Source organism: Crassostrea angulata, chromosome 2, assembly GCF_025612915.1.
Source record: "Crassostrea angulata isolate pt1a10 chromosome 2, ASM2561291v2, whole genome shotgun sequence".
Lineage (NCBI taxonomy): Eukaryota > Metazoa > Mollusca > Bivalvia > Ostreida > Ostreidae > Magallana > Magallana angulata.
The window spans coordinates 10,262,180-10,277,133 of record NC_069112.1 but is presented as its reverse complement, the minus strand read 5'-3'; the positions used below and the strand labels follow the sequence as shown (position 1 = coordinate 10,277,133).

Genomic DNA, 14,954 nt, shown 5'->3' with positions numbered 1-14,954 from the left:
ACCACCTTAAAGCTGAACTATGTGCTTTACATAGTTATTTACCTAATAAAATAGTGCAAGGGGTTTTGAAGAATAGGTCATAAAAATAAATGCTTGCTACAAGTAACCGTTAATGATCTGAAGTTACGTACACAACACAGGTCTGCAGGTTGCATTATCGTTTTACCAAGCTCTTTGGTCAGATGCGTTTCACATATGCAGTAATGGATTAGTTAATATGCATAAACGTTTCTTTTGTGATGATCAGCGAAAGGGATTTATATTGTGCTCTAACTGGATTATCATTTTGAAGCTGACCAATTATATAGATAAGCATAATACATGTATAGTAGAACAATATTATGAGACACCGGTATGTACACAAGTATAACACTCCCTTTGCCAGCATTCTGGAACATCATCTTTTGACATTTAAATAAGCTGTACATTTTCCGCATTTTAATTGCAAAAGTTATTTTTTTCATTTGTCAGTCTTACACTATTGAGTTAACCCCATATTGACCCTGTGACAATGTTGTATTAAATTTGTATATTACATGTAAATTAGTGTAGAGACTTATCATGTTTATATGAAATATCATAGGAAGGGAGGGGTCTTTCTTTCTTAATGTCTTATAATGCATCAAATACAATGTAGGCCCGGACCCTATGGGATTGTTCTGACCCCATGAAAAAGGAAAATGCAAAAATATTTTCTTATGTCATTATGATGCATCAAAAAGTGTAAAGTACATGACCCCCAGGCGTTGTTTTTAAAGCACCCCCCCCCCCCTTCTGGAACAGGAAATGATGATACACTTTATATTTTGATAACTTTTGAGATCCCAATCCCTAGACCGTTTTTATTCTTGCTCTTTGAATTGTGTTATATATATATACGCTCTTTGTGTCATTATGCATCAAATGGTGTATAGGTTACACCCCCTTGGATACACCCTTATAGTCTAGAACTTTTTAATAATAAAGTGTTTTATCTTATTCATATGTACTGCTACATATTTCTCGCCGAGTACCATTTTTCGCCAGTGCATTGGTGCGTTATTTTATCAACACATTAAATTATATCGAAAAATGACGTAACAATGTACTGGCGAGAAATGGTACTTGGCAAGAACTGGTCGCACGCCAGTAGTGTTTGACCCATGTTGGTAATTTCTCGCCTAATGATGACCCTACTTTGTGTAGGAGGCTTTGCAATTGTCCAAAATAGGCGAACACATGCATATAACATGTTTATCTTAAAAATTAAATTCAGCAATTTCCAAAATGTAAATGTGCATTGGGAGAAAAAGAGCAGTCAAGAAATGATTTAAAATCTGCTTCTGTACACACGTAAGAATGTGAGAAGACTGAATCTTAAGAATCACGTTTGGTTTTGGAGGGGGGGGGGGGGGTTGATGTGGAGTATAAACATTTAATTTGAATCAATTATTGTTATTTGCGTTAATTCTAACATGATAATTAGTTATTGATCCCCAGGTAGAAATATGACTTTTGATCATATCTCAATAGATCATTTGTCAGTTATGCAACGTGTTGTTGTGTTTTTTAAAGAAAAACATTGTTTTTCCAGTTTCTAAAACTTTTAAGATCCTAAATTATATCTTGTATAATAAATCATTCTAAAATAGTCCATTGCCGGAATACGGTAACTCGAAAATTACCGTATTCCGGCAAGATTTTAACATTTAGTTTGTACTAGATGCGGGCAGATTAACATCCGGTTTCCCAAAAATCCTTTTAAAAGTTTCAAAGTGCCACAATTAAAGCGGTTTTTACAGAATCGCGAAGTTACCTGTCACTTTTACAGATGAGATCACCCTTTAAGGCTGTGCAAGCTTGCTGAGGAATTAAAATTGGAAATTTTAAACGACGAATTAGATAATGCATTGGAATTTAAGAAATGCGGTCACTTTGAACATGTTGAAATCGGCACACTAAATACAATACATAAACTTTACGATTTAACCCTTCAAATGTAAAATGGTAAGGTCTATAATGAACTTCATTACATCATATTTATTGATGTTTATTTCAATATCAAGCCAATATGCACGTTACGCACAGGGGCTCATCACGAAGTTTTTCTACCTTTTTACAATATATTTTACAATGTATTTTATTGTAAAGAGATGGTAGATATAAAAGGTTGAAAAACTGCGTGACGAGCCTCCTGTGCGTTACGTTAATGAAATTTGAAAACAGTACTAGTATGTTCTTGAATTCAGTGTTTATTTCTTATTTGTAAATCCTCTATTAAGAGCGTAATAAACCTAAGTTATCACAAACATTATTATTAAACAGGATAAATTTAATATTATTCGATTTGATTATCTTTAAATTCCTAGACGAGTTGCAAAGTGCAAATACTGAGAAGGATATTTTGCCAATAGGGGATGTTACTAAGTGGTCAGTAAATTTGGCAACATTACCATCAGTTGAGTCATGTGACGTCATGGTGTATCTCTTGAATGATTGCGGTTGGGAAGCTTTTAATCAAAATGTGGAACCCTTAGAGGCCTGTAAAGATGACCATTACCATCTTTACATTGATGAGAACAATGATGTTCGGTTAAAGCATACTTCACCATGGTATATTCAAATTCAGCGGCAAATGGGAATTTACAAATCCTTATGGCGTGACTTTGTTTTCTTTACAAGAAGAGGAATTGTTATTTACATTTCTAATTCACTAATGCATTTTCCATAGGCGGTAATGTTAACGTTATGGTTCATAGCTCCGGCCCTTATTTTCGTTCACCAACGAAGGACTTCTTCAATGAAAGATCATCAAATTGTCTCTTTCCTGTTAAAATTTCGTGGTGTGAAGTCAGATTCGTTTTCCGGCAAAATGCGTCTGTATTGAAAAACTCTGAAAATGAAAGTAAAAGTAGGGAATATCAAAGTTTTGGAAAGGGTGTACATCAAACATTTTCATTCTTTTCTTTAAATGATAATTCATTTTTGACACTTGCTTTTAAAATTGCAAATCCTCTTTTCTGACATGTGTCAAGCATTTTGATTTTAAATGTCCCAATAAATGTATATACACTCTGCAAGTATAGGAACTATTTTGCTTAAAAGCACTACTTTGTTGTCCTACCGATTCTATAAATAGTTAGAGGGATATATCCATATGGGCAAGGAAAAATACTAGATTATGTAAAGAAGTACTAGGAAAATTTATATGCAAGTGTGGACACAAATTTAGTAAGGATTGATTAAGATAATATTATTTTTTAATTACAATTCACCTAAGTTAGAAAATGAGTTGTCAAGTGGTCTAGAAAAAGTTCTTTTATAAAAAGAGGTATTAAATGTCATAAAACATATGAAGAACAACAAATCTCCTGGAGGTGATGGGTACACTGCTGAATTGTTTTAATTCTTTTGGAAAGATATTAAAAATTTTGTTGTACGTGCCATTAACTGTATATTTTTGAAGGAACTATCCATCTCACAGAGACTTGGAATTATCTCATATCTACCTTAAGGTGACAAGCCTAGACAGTTTTTAAAAAAAACTCTTTTAAATGTTTTGTACAAGATTATTTCAGGGTGTGTTAGTTTTAGAATCAAGAAAGTATTAGATTATCTTGTATCCGATACACAGTCTGGATTTATTAAGGGAAGATACATTGGAGAGATTACTAGATTTATATATGACCTGCTATCTTACTCTGAGTTCAAAAACATACCTGGTCTTTTAGTGCTTATAGATTTTTAAAAGGCTTTTGATTCCAAGTCCTTAAATATTTTGGCTTTGGAGACTATATTATTCAGTGGATTAAGATTTTAAATACAAACTTCCATGCTGCTATTTTACAGTGCGGCCATTTATCACAACAGTTTGTTGTAAAAAGGGGATGCAGGCAAGGAGACCCTGTTGCTCCATATTTATTTATCATGTGTGCAGAAATTTTAGCAATAATGATTAAACAAAACAAATATATTAAAGGTATTCTTATTAATGATGACACTTCACTAGTCCTTGATTGTTCCCCAAAATCTCTTTTTACAGCTCTAGAAACCATAGTGGGGCCTCAGATATCCGGACGCCAGATAACCGGACGCTTCAGTTTACGGACGATTTTATTTGGGAACAGATTTTTGATACGTTATTTTGTCTCATTTATCCGGAATTTCGCGTTCCGGATCCGGACAGTCTGTTTTTACCACAAAACACTTATTTACTACTAATTTTGCTTCATTTAACCGGACGGTAAAATTTGATGATACCCTACTCAGTACAAAAGATTACCCCTGTCAATTAAGTTTCACACCTTTTTTACGTGCTAGACCCTCATGCTTGTATAAATACACTGACTTCCCAAATCACTTTCAAAAATTGGAAAATTGCGAACAACAGTGTATCACACACATATCACACTTGGACAGAAAGAATTCAGCTAGATTCGGTTATCATTATTGTCCGGTTAATATTTCATGACAAAATAATAAAATAAAGCAGAGTTCTTTGTCTCTTGAAAACGTTCACTCTAGCATGTGTTGCTATATGGTATGAAAGGCAAGAAAAAACTAGTATCAACACTGGGAGCCATTACATACAAATACATTATCATTCATAACAACAATAGACACATTTCAGATACGCTTCACCTATCCGGACGATTCAACTTGGGAACGAAAGCGTCCGGATAACTGAGGCTCCACTGTATATTTTTTTCTAGTTTTTCTGGTATCAAAATAAATACATCTAAGAGAAAGATTTTTTATATTGGATCAAAAAATTTCAGATCAGTTTTATCATCACAGAAGATGGAAATTGGATTGGGGGTCAACAACATTTAACCATTTAGGAATACAGTTCTCAGTAAATCTTCACAATATTGCCGGTATGAATTATAATTTGCAAATTCCAAATTTGCTCTGGTTGAGCAATTGAAACGACGAATTCTCACTCCCATTACTGTTATTAAAAGTTTGCTCCTTCCAAAACTAAATCATTTATTTCACTACCAAATCCAAAGAGAGAAACAATTTTATACCTTAATTTTTTATAGAATTTCTGTGGAAATCAAAGATTGATAAAGTTAAGAGGTCAGTCATTGCCCAGGACTATTCATCAGGAGGGTTGAAAATGGTTGATATTAACAATTTTATCATATCTCTCAAATGTTCATGGATTAAAAGGCTTACAAAATCAAACAAACAATGAATGGATTTTTTATTTACCATTTATGGAAATGAATTTTTACAGTAATGGTTTGATTTTGGTGATAGCTTTGTTACTGAATGTTAACACAAGGTAAGCAATGATTTTTGGAAAGATGTGTTTAATTCATGGTTATGTTTTATTATTACCTATAATGATCACCCAAAGGCAAAAGATAATCTTTTAAATACTCCGGTGTGGTACAATTCAAAAATACTCATAGCAAAGACATTTGTTTTCATAAAAACCTGGTACAAGAATGGTGTAAAGGTCATACAAGTTGTTTATGATGAAAATTGAATTTTTTTAAGTTATGAAGAATTTAAATGTAAATAAAATCTCAAGAATATATGCACAATGCAATACAACAGTGTTAAATCAGCAATTTTTAATTTTTTTTAAAATGTCTAACATTGACAGGACTTCTGTTAAAAGTTCACAACATAACATAACCTTTTAGATGTTCTGGTATTAGGTCTAATGCAATTATATTGGAAATTTAGTTGTTAAGATCAAAAGATACTTGTTACAACAGTTTGCACTCTTGATTGCATCCCCCCCCCCCAAAAAAAAAGAATAAAGAAAAAAAAGAAAACTCCATTTAACGTGAAATAACTTTAATCACATCCGTATGCCATTCTCCCACATACACGTCATCATTCTTGTCAATGCATAGAGCCCGAGGCATCCTGATCTCTTCATAGGTCACGTGGTAAAGAAAGGCACCGTCCTTGTCAACCATGTGAATTTTGTCATTTTTCATATCAGCAACGATAATGTTGCACGACGAATCGCAACAAATGCCATATGGATCAAAGTTGCTGTCACTGGAGTTTCCTTGGTAACGGAATCTCAACATGCCGCCGGCGTCCGGGACAACCACGGCTCTGACGTCAGAGACACAGATATCGCTATTGCCGTTCTCTGCAATGTAGGTGGGGCAGACGTAGATTGGGACATTTTTATCTGTGAAAATTTCGATTTTTTTTGTTAATGATATCACTGTCCCTAAACTTTCTGTACCAACTTTACTATTCCAAAGACAAACCCAAATATGCCCTGATTTACCTACTGCTAATCCTTGAGGGCTGTAGCCGAATATTGGAGAGCACCCCGGCTGTACATCGGTACATATATTTGTATTTTTCCCCCATAAAACCACGGGTTCAATGCATAGCTGAGACTTTACACATTGTTTAAGTACTGAGTTTTTATTTCCATAAATGAACTGAAGTTGTCCATTCATTTCCCCTTGAAAAGCAACGTATCCTCCTGAAGGAGACTGACATTGTATATTTTTATACCACAGTTCAACGGATGAACTAGTTGAAAGACACATGACACCATCTCTGTTGCCATCAATATCAATTATACAAACTAAAGGACCAAGTTGAATTGTTCTGTTGACTTTGTACTTGTACAATGATATATCCTGAGCTTGCTTCAATGTCTGAAAAAAAAACGTTTAGTTTATTTATGTTCTAACAAACATGTGGCGTTCAATGTTTAATATCACATGTCAACGGCGTATGAGCTCAAGTGAAGAACATCATGATCAGGTGCAATGAAGAGATCTAACACAGTCTGTTTTAGTGAAACGTTCATACCCTACCTGACCAATTCCATATGTCTTTTAAAAAATCGAATAATGATATATAGTTTATTTTTAAAAACAAAATGCTGAATGCCATGTTTAATTTATTTCAATCTGTTATTCATATTAAGAGCAAAAATACATTGGCTATATAGCATGAACTTTTTTTTAAATAGATGACAAGTAGAGTTTGACCATAATAGTTTCACGTTCGTACCGGTCGACGGGCAAACCATTTTAATTTTCATATTGCATTGTTAATAATTGACCTATTTATAGTATGATGTTTACAGGACCATAATGAATTTGTTGAACACAAACTTATCATATATACAAAGCTATACATATCTAAAACTTGTGTATTAAAGTTTCTAAATTCTTTATATTAAGTGGTTACGGTATTCTTCTGTAATACTTAACCCTTAAATAAGGCCAGAATGATGGTCAAGACAATTTTGTATATGCATTTATAATATATTGGATAATCGGTATTCGGAATCAATGCCGAATCAAGTTCACACGCACACACACAAAAACACACTCGCACGTACGCACGCCTACACGCATTGGTTTGTGCGCGTGCATGCCTGTTCACATTTAAAATTCTATCATAAGATTACGCATAAATCAAAATAATTGCCAGAATGTTTGAAGAGAAGATATAAGGTTATTCCCGTACATTGATGATATGTAAAAATGGTTTCAGATGTCCCATTATCCATAAAATTTTATTTTAGCTGTTGTTACTCATTTAAAAAGAAAAACAAGAGAAGTAGATCTTACCATGTTGTCATACAAGGTAACGCACCACTTTACCGAAGATGGCGTCTTTAAATATCTGTTTTGGTCAAAACATAAAGCTATGAATTACATACCAATATGTAAATAGTAGAGAGAGAGAGAGAGAGAGAGAGAGAGAGAGAGAGAGAGAGAGAGAGAGAGAGAGAGAGAGAGAGAGAGAGAGAGATTTTAACAATGTTACACGTATAATCTTAGTTTATATTTTATTTTATATTTTAGTTTCAATCAAAAACAAGAACAAGGGTGCCTACTTACCTTGTACAAAAGGTTCTGCCATACAGATTAACAGATATATACACATTTAGGTTTAAATCTTTTGAGTATCATTAGTTGTGTTGGTACAGATTTCCGTTTGACTGCACTTCTAATACAGGACTTTAAATCTTGGTACCCCTCTTTTGTAAATGGGTCGTTCAAGATGTGTCTATATGTGTTTTCAGATCAAACAGATACAACTACGTATCATTGTACAGTAAAACTCGGTTACAGGAAGTCCCAGGATTTACTTTGTTATATACGTACAACCATTCTTTTTCCGTCACATGGAAACAGGATAATATGTATAAATTCCAGACTTGTTAAGCTTTCATCGGACAAACGGAGGTCCTGTTCTTTGGTCAGGATCTGTTCCTCGAATTTGATTTTATCCTAATTTCAAAACAGGTTTATGTGTTTCATTATTAGCTCTACTATGTGGATATTTTCATTTTAGGGACAGAAAGAGAGACAGGCAGTGAGATAGGAGATATGATATGAGTTAGGTGGTAAATAGAAAATAATTTTTAGAGTAAGACAGATTAAAAGAACATACAATTAAATAACAATGAAAAGATTAAATGTTAAAAAAACCCAAAAGAAACGCGGCTATGTTAAGGCTGTCCGAAGATAAATATATATCGAAGAATACTTTTATCGAGCGAGTTTCTTTAAACTTTTATTACATAAATAAACAGTGACATCCAACACTATATTTGATGTATTTTTGTAACGTCATATTATTACTTGTTTTACCTCGGACTGAAATGTCACATTTTCATTGGATTAAACATGGCACGTGATTGCCTCATATATCTCTATGTAGGTTCTTTGAGGATTAATATTAGGCAATATGGCCGTCCTTGGCCGCCGCCTCACCTACTCATCTCGATATTTCATGTTATTTAACACAGAAATCGTGTTCAGTAAGTCCTTAAAATATTTAGAGTAGTGGCCCTTTGGAATTATTTTTAAATTAGAGTATTTGGCCTTTAAATATTGACGTCACATTGTTGTGTCTGGAGCAGAACAAAATGGCAGCGTGTAAATTTGCTCAAATCTCTGCAGAGGTTTAAAATTGAAAAGCAACAAAACATTGTAAGTAATATTATTAGGTTAGTTACTGACTCACTACGGAAATATATTGGGTTGATCAATCTCATAGATGGCGAGGCGAAGCCGAGCCTTCTATGAGATTGATCAACCCAATATATTTCCGTAGTGAGTCAGTAACTAACCTAATAAGTGTTTTGTTTTCTCGAGGACTATCAAGCGACATATTTATTCACAAATAGCGATGATCTACGCAAAGCCTTGTACAAGATGCCTAACATCTCGTTTAATTTAACTCATTTAAACACTTCAAAATTTTCAATCTCACCTTTCAAATACTCTTTCAAAATTTTTGCTTCACCCATGTTTACTTACAATGTTTTGTTGCTATTCAATTTTAGATGTTTTCTCCCTTTCCTCTGCAGAGATTTGAGCAAAAATTCGACGCTGCCATTTTGTTCTGCTCCAGACAAAACAATGTGACGTCAATATTCTAAGGGCAACTACTCTAATTTCAAAGAATTACAAAGGGCAACTACTCCAAATACTTTAAGAAATTACGGCATGCAGTTTATGTATAAAATACTATGAAATGTATAATGAGTAAAAATGAGTAAGCGAAGCGTCGACCATTGACGGCCATATTGCCTAATATTACTTATCACAGAACAAATATAGAGATATATGAGGCAATCACGTGCTTTGGTTAAACCAATGAAAATGTGACATTTCAGTCCAAGGGAAAACAAATTTTTCTTAAGCACTCGACGGGTGTATTCTAACACGGTAAATAAAAAAAATGGCATCAGCGCAAGTGAATAATGATAACAAATCAAAACTATTTTTATGAAAAATCCTTCGATATATAATGTATTTTGCGGTTCTTGCTGGGGGTTCATAAAAATATTCCGTTTATTTGAAATATTGTCAAGACATTTCGTACCGCCATCGAAATTAGGCACATTTTTAACCTTTTAGGCTCGATTTACACAAAATCGGGTCAATCGGTAGGTTTCCCCCAGCAAGATTCATAATGATACTTATTTTCTCTCCCGATTTCACGTAAAATATACTAAGATTGTTTTATCTTTACTTGCGCCAAGCCGTTTTTATATGCATATACATATCACCATTCATTAGATTACACGTAGCAGGGGAGTTCTCAAAACCATTAGTTGATGAATAGTTATTTACCTATTACGAAGCTTAAAAACTTTAGATTTTTTTATACTCCATATCGGTGATATTGAATTTAGTATCACTAGTACTTACAACAGTGTCTATATAGAGGAATGAAGCGGTTTTATTATGCACAATGAATATCACTTATTTAGTTACGATACATTCCCTAAGAACTATCGAAAGGAATGCAGATCGTGACGTCAAAGTTAACTATGACGTCATATCTTATGAAGTACAGACAAGTGACTTTCTACATATCGCTGTGAAATTAATCGAGCAGCCCTAACATAGCCGCGTCTAGCTGCTTGCTAAAATAACCCTGAAATTGAGATTTGTGTTGACTATCGAAACACACTATCTCATAAACATATCATGAATAAGGGGCGGGGCTCATGCCAATTTTCCTAAATCACAGGTGGTAGCGTTATTTTACCTTCAAAAAATATAATGCAAAGACAGAAAGGTACTTTAAAAGACGAGTAATAAGTAGAAAAAGAACAGCCTTTTGACTTTGTCATTTAAACATGTTAAAATTTCTACACGAGTCTTACATGGAAATTGAACTATATTAGCCAATTTTATGTTGTTTAATATTTTTTTTAAAAATAACCAATTAAAACCATTATTTGATCTTACAATTTTTAATCTTAGCAATCATTAAGATCGAGTTAAAAAAAACAGAGTCCCTTTTTATGCTTGAACCATTATGGTTTTCATAACTGATCTGATATTAATTTTTTCTTCTAGCTCGTGACTATAAGAGAATCATGTCAATGAAAGTGTGCCATTTCAGTTCAAGTGAAAACAATGTGTAAAATGTAACAAAGTGTAAATGTATTACATTCGAAACATAGACTTAATCTCTTCAAGTCTCATTTTTACTACACTATGAATTGACGTTGTAACACCTATGAAGTCCGCCTGAGGTGGTAAGAGGGATGAAAGCAAAAGACTATACAGCAGGAAAGCACACTATATCCCCTTTTCTTCGCCTTTAAAGTATAAGGGAAAGATGTTTTGGAGATTATGTTTAGTAGAAAGGGCATCGTTTGTACAATTTTTGAATTATCTCTTTTAACAAACTATGGATCAAGTTATATCAACCTATTATAGTTATATAGTGATGCATAAATGAACTAGTACTACAAAAACAATTAAAATAAAAACGAAAAAAAAATTCTTATAGTTTAATTGAGTTCCAATTTCACATAAATCGGGTTTAGCAGCATTAATACAAATCCGCTTTTTGAAGCATAGAACGCTATAGATGTTCCAGAACTTGTCACTTTCGAAGGCAAGTAAGGAAGCGGGCTACCGTCCTCTGCAACCCAAGGTGAGGAGGCGTCTTGTCTGTTGCCCTGTATAAACGCGGTCAATATTGCAGGGACTGGATTCAGACCTTCGTCTAATAAACAAATGAAAGGAAAATGACCTTCAAAATGACCGAATGTTAGTAATATTAATGTACTAGACTTTTACTACTAGTGGTGCACTAGCCTGTTTGTGATCCTGTTTTACTAGCCTGTTTGTAATCCTGTTTTACTAGCCTGTTTGTGATCCTGTTTTACTAGCCTGTTTGTAATCTTGTTTTACTAGCCTGTTTGTAATCTTGTTTTACTAGCCTGTTTGTGATCCTGTTTTACTAGCCTGTTTGTGATTCTGTTTTACTAGCCTGTTTGTAATCCTGTTTTACTAGCCTGTTTGTAATCCTGTTTTACTAGCCTGTTTGTAATCCTGTTTTACTAGCCTGTTTGTGATCCTGTTTTACTAGCCTGTTTGTAATCTTGATTTACTAGCCTGTTTGTAATCTTGTTTTACTAGCCTGTTTGTAATCCTGTTTCACTAGCCTGTTTGTGATCCTGTTTTACTAGCCTGTTTGTAATCCTGTTTTACTAGCCTGTTTGTAATCTTGTTTTACTAGCCTGTTTGTGATCCTGTTTTACTAGCCTGTTTGTAATCCTGTTTTACTAGCCTGTGTGTAATCTTGTTTTACTAGCCTGTTTGTAATCCTGTTTCACTAGCCTGTTTGTGATCCTGTTTTACTAGCCTGTGTGTAATCCTGTTTTACTAGCCTGTTTGTAAACTTGTTTGACTAGCCTGTTTGTGATCCTGTTTTACTAGCCTGTTTGTAATCCTGTTTTACTAGCCTGTTTGTAATCTTGTTTTACTAGCCTGTTTGTAATTCTGTTTTACTAGCCTGTTTGTAATCCTGTTTTACTAGCCTGTTTGTAATCTTGTTTTTCTAGCCTGTTTGTAATCCTGTTTCACTAGCCTGTTTGTAATCTTGATTTACTAGCCTGTTTGTAATCTTGTTTTACTAGCCTGTTTGTAATTCTGTTTGACTAGCCTGTTTGTGATCCTGTTTGACTAGCCTGTTTGTGATCCTGTTTTACTAGCCTGTTTGTAATTCTGTTTTACTAGCCTGTTTGTGATCCTGTTTTACTAGCCTGTTAGTAATCCTGTTTTACAAGCCAGTTAGTAATCCTGTTTTACTAACCTGTTAGTAATCCTGTTTTACTAGCCTGTTTGTAATCTTGTTTTACTAGCCTGTTAGGAATCCTGTTTTACTAGCCTGTTAGTAATCTTGTTTTGCTAGCCTATTTGTAATCCTGTTTCACTAGCCTGTTTGTGATCCTGTTTTACTAACCTGTTTGTAATCCTGTTTTACTAGCCTGTTTGTGATTCTGTTTTACTAGCCTGTCAGTAATCCTGTTTTACTAGCCTGTTAGTAATCTTGTTTTACTAGCCTGTTTGTAATCCTGTTTCGCTAGCCTGTTTGTGATCCTGTTTTACTAGCCTGTTTGTAATCCTGTTTTACTAGCCAGTTTGTAATCTTGTTTTACTAGCCTGTTTGTAATCCTGTTTCACTAGCCTGTTTGTAATCCTGTTTTACTAGCCTGTTTGTAATTCTGTTTTACTAGCCTGTTAGTAATCCTGTTTTACTAGCCTGTTTGTGATCCTGTTTTACTAGCCTGTTTGTAAACCTGTTTTATCAGCCTGTTTGTAATTCTGTTTTACTAGCCTGTTTGTGATCCTGTTAGTAATCCTGTTTTACTAGCCTGTTAGTAATCCTGTTTTACTAGCCTGTTAGTAATCCTGTTTTACTAGCCTGTTAGTAATCCTGTTTTACTAGCCTGTTAGTAATCCTGTTTTACTAGCCTGTTAGTAATCCTGTTGCACTAAACTGTTAACAATGGATAATTTTCGTGTACTATTCAATTACCGTGCTGAATAAAAACCATCAAAATATTTAATTACAATGACCGGTAAACTTTCAATTCATGAATATCAAAAAAGGTGTTCTATCACATTAGTGATTTAAACACAAAATTGAATAAATAGATATTAAAATGAAATTACATAGTTTATTCCGTAGTTCGTTGGCCTCTGCCTCTGAGTTAATCAATAACAGTCTTCCGCCATCGATTGCACACTGTTGTTTCGCCTGGTCCTTAGTTACCCTACGCGTAGTATCAAACCGTATAATACGGTAACAACCCAGCAATGGATCAACGGTGTAACCCAGCGCCGAACAAGGGTCTGAAAAAAGAATAACCCAATTACGAAAAAGTACTTTATTTGAAAGAAAGTTAAATGTCCTGTATTTTTAATGAAAAAAAATCTAATCGAGTAAGAACACTGTCTTCTTGCCAATGTCGATATGTCTCTTTTTCATCTTACATGTCATTCAATATGTCATTTTCGAGTGTTACATTTCACTCCATACGTCTCTTTCTCGTGATACATTGCACTCCTTACGTCTCTTTCTCGTGTTACATTTTACTCCATACGTCTCTTTTTCGTGTTACATTTCACTCCTTACGTCTCTCTCTTGTGTTACATTTCACTCCATACGTCTCTTTCTCGTGTTACATTTTACTCCATACGTCTCTTTCTCGTGTAAAATTTATTCAATATGTCCATTCCTAATGATACGTTTCACTCCATACGTCTCTTTCTCGTGTTACATTTTACTCCATACGTCTCTTTTTCGTGTTACATTTCACTCCTTACGTCTCTCTCTTGTGTTACATTTCACTCCATACGTCTCTTTCTCGTGTTACATTTTACTCCATACGTCTCTTTCTCGTGTTACATTTCACTCCTTACGTCTCTCTCTCGTGTTACATTTCACTCCTTACGTCTCTTTCTCGTGTTACATTTCACTCTATACGTCTCTTTTTCCATGTTACATTTTATTCAATATGTCCATTCCTAATGGTACATTTCACTCCATACGTCTCTTTCTCGTGTTACATTTTACTCCATACGTCTCTTTTTCCATGTTACATTTCATTCAATATGTCTATTTCGTATATTCAATTTCACTCCATACGTCTCTTTCCGTGTTACATTTCACTCCATACGTCTCTTTCTCGTGTTACAATTCATTCAATTTGTCTATTTCTCACGTTACATTTTACTCAATATATCTATTTTCCATGTTAAATTGCACTGAATAGGTCTATTCCTAATGTTATTTTTGACTCAGTTTAACTAATCCTTATGTTAAATTTCACTCAATATGCGTCTTCCTTGTGTGACACTTTACTCAATATGTGTCTTTAAAATGTTACATTTCATTCAATATGTCTATTCCTCATGTTACATTTCACTCAATTTATTACTTCTCTATAGTACATTTCACTCAATATGTCTATTCCTCATGTTAAATTTCACTCAATATGTCGCCTCCTCATGTTATATTTACTCAATACTATGTGACTATTCTTTATGTAACATTTGACTTAATATGTCTATTCCTATTGCTATTTTTTACTCATGTGTCTATTCTTTATGTTGCATTTCACTCAATATGTCTATTCTTTATGTAACGTTAAGGGAATCAAAATTAAGTGATCTCAACAATTAATTCATTAAGCATTCAATCAT

At 33.9% G+C, this 14,954-nt stretch overlaps 1 pseudogene; it reads right to left on the bottom strand.

The window, feature by feature from the left end:
- Positions 1 to 5,009: 5,009 nt before the first annotated feature.
- Positions 5,010 to 7,898, bottom strand: LOC128173003 (uncharacterized; annotated as a pseudogene).
- Between the last annotated feature and the right edge of the window lie 7,056 nt (positions 7,899 to 14,954).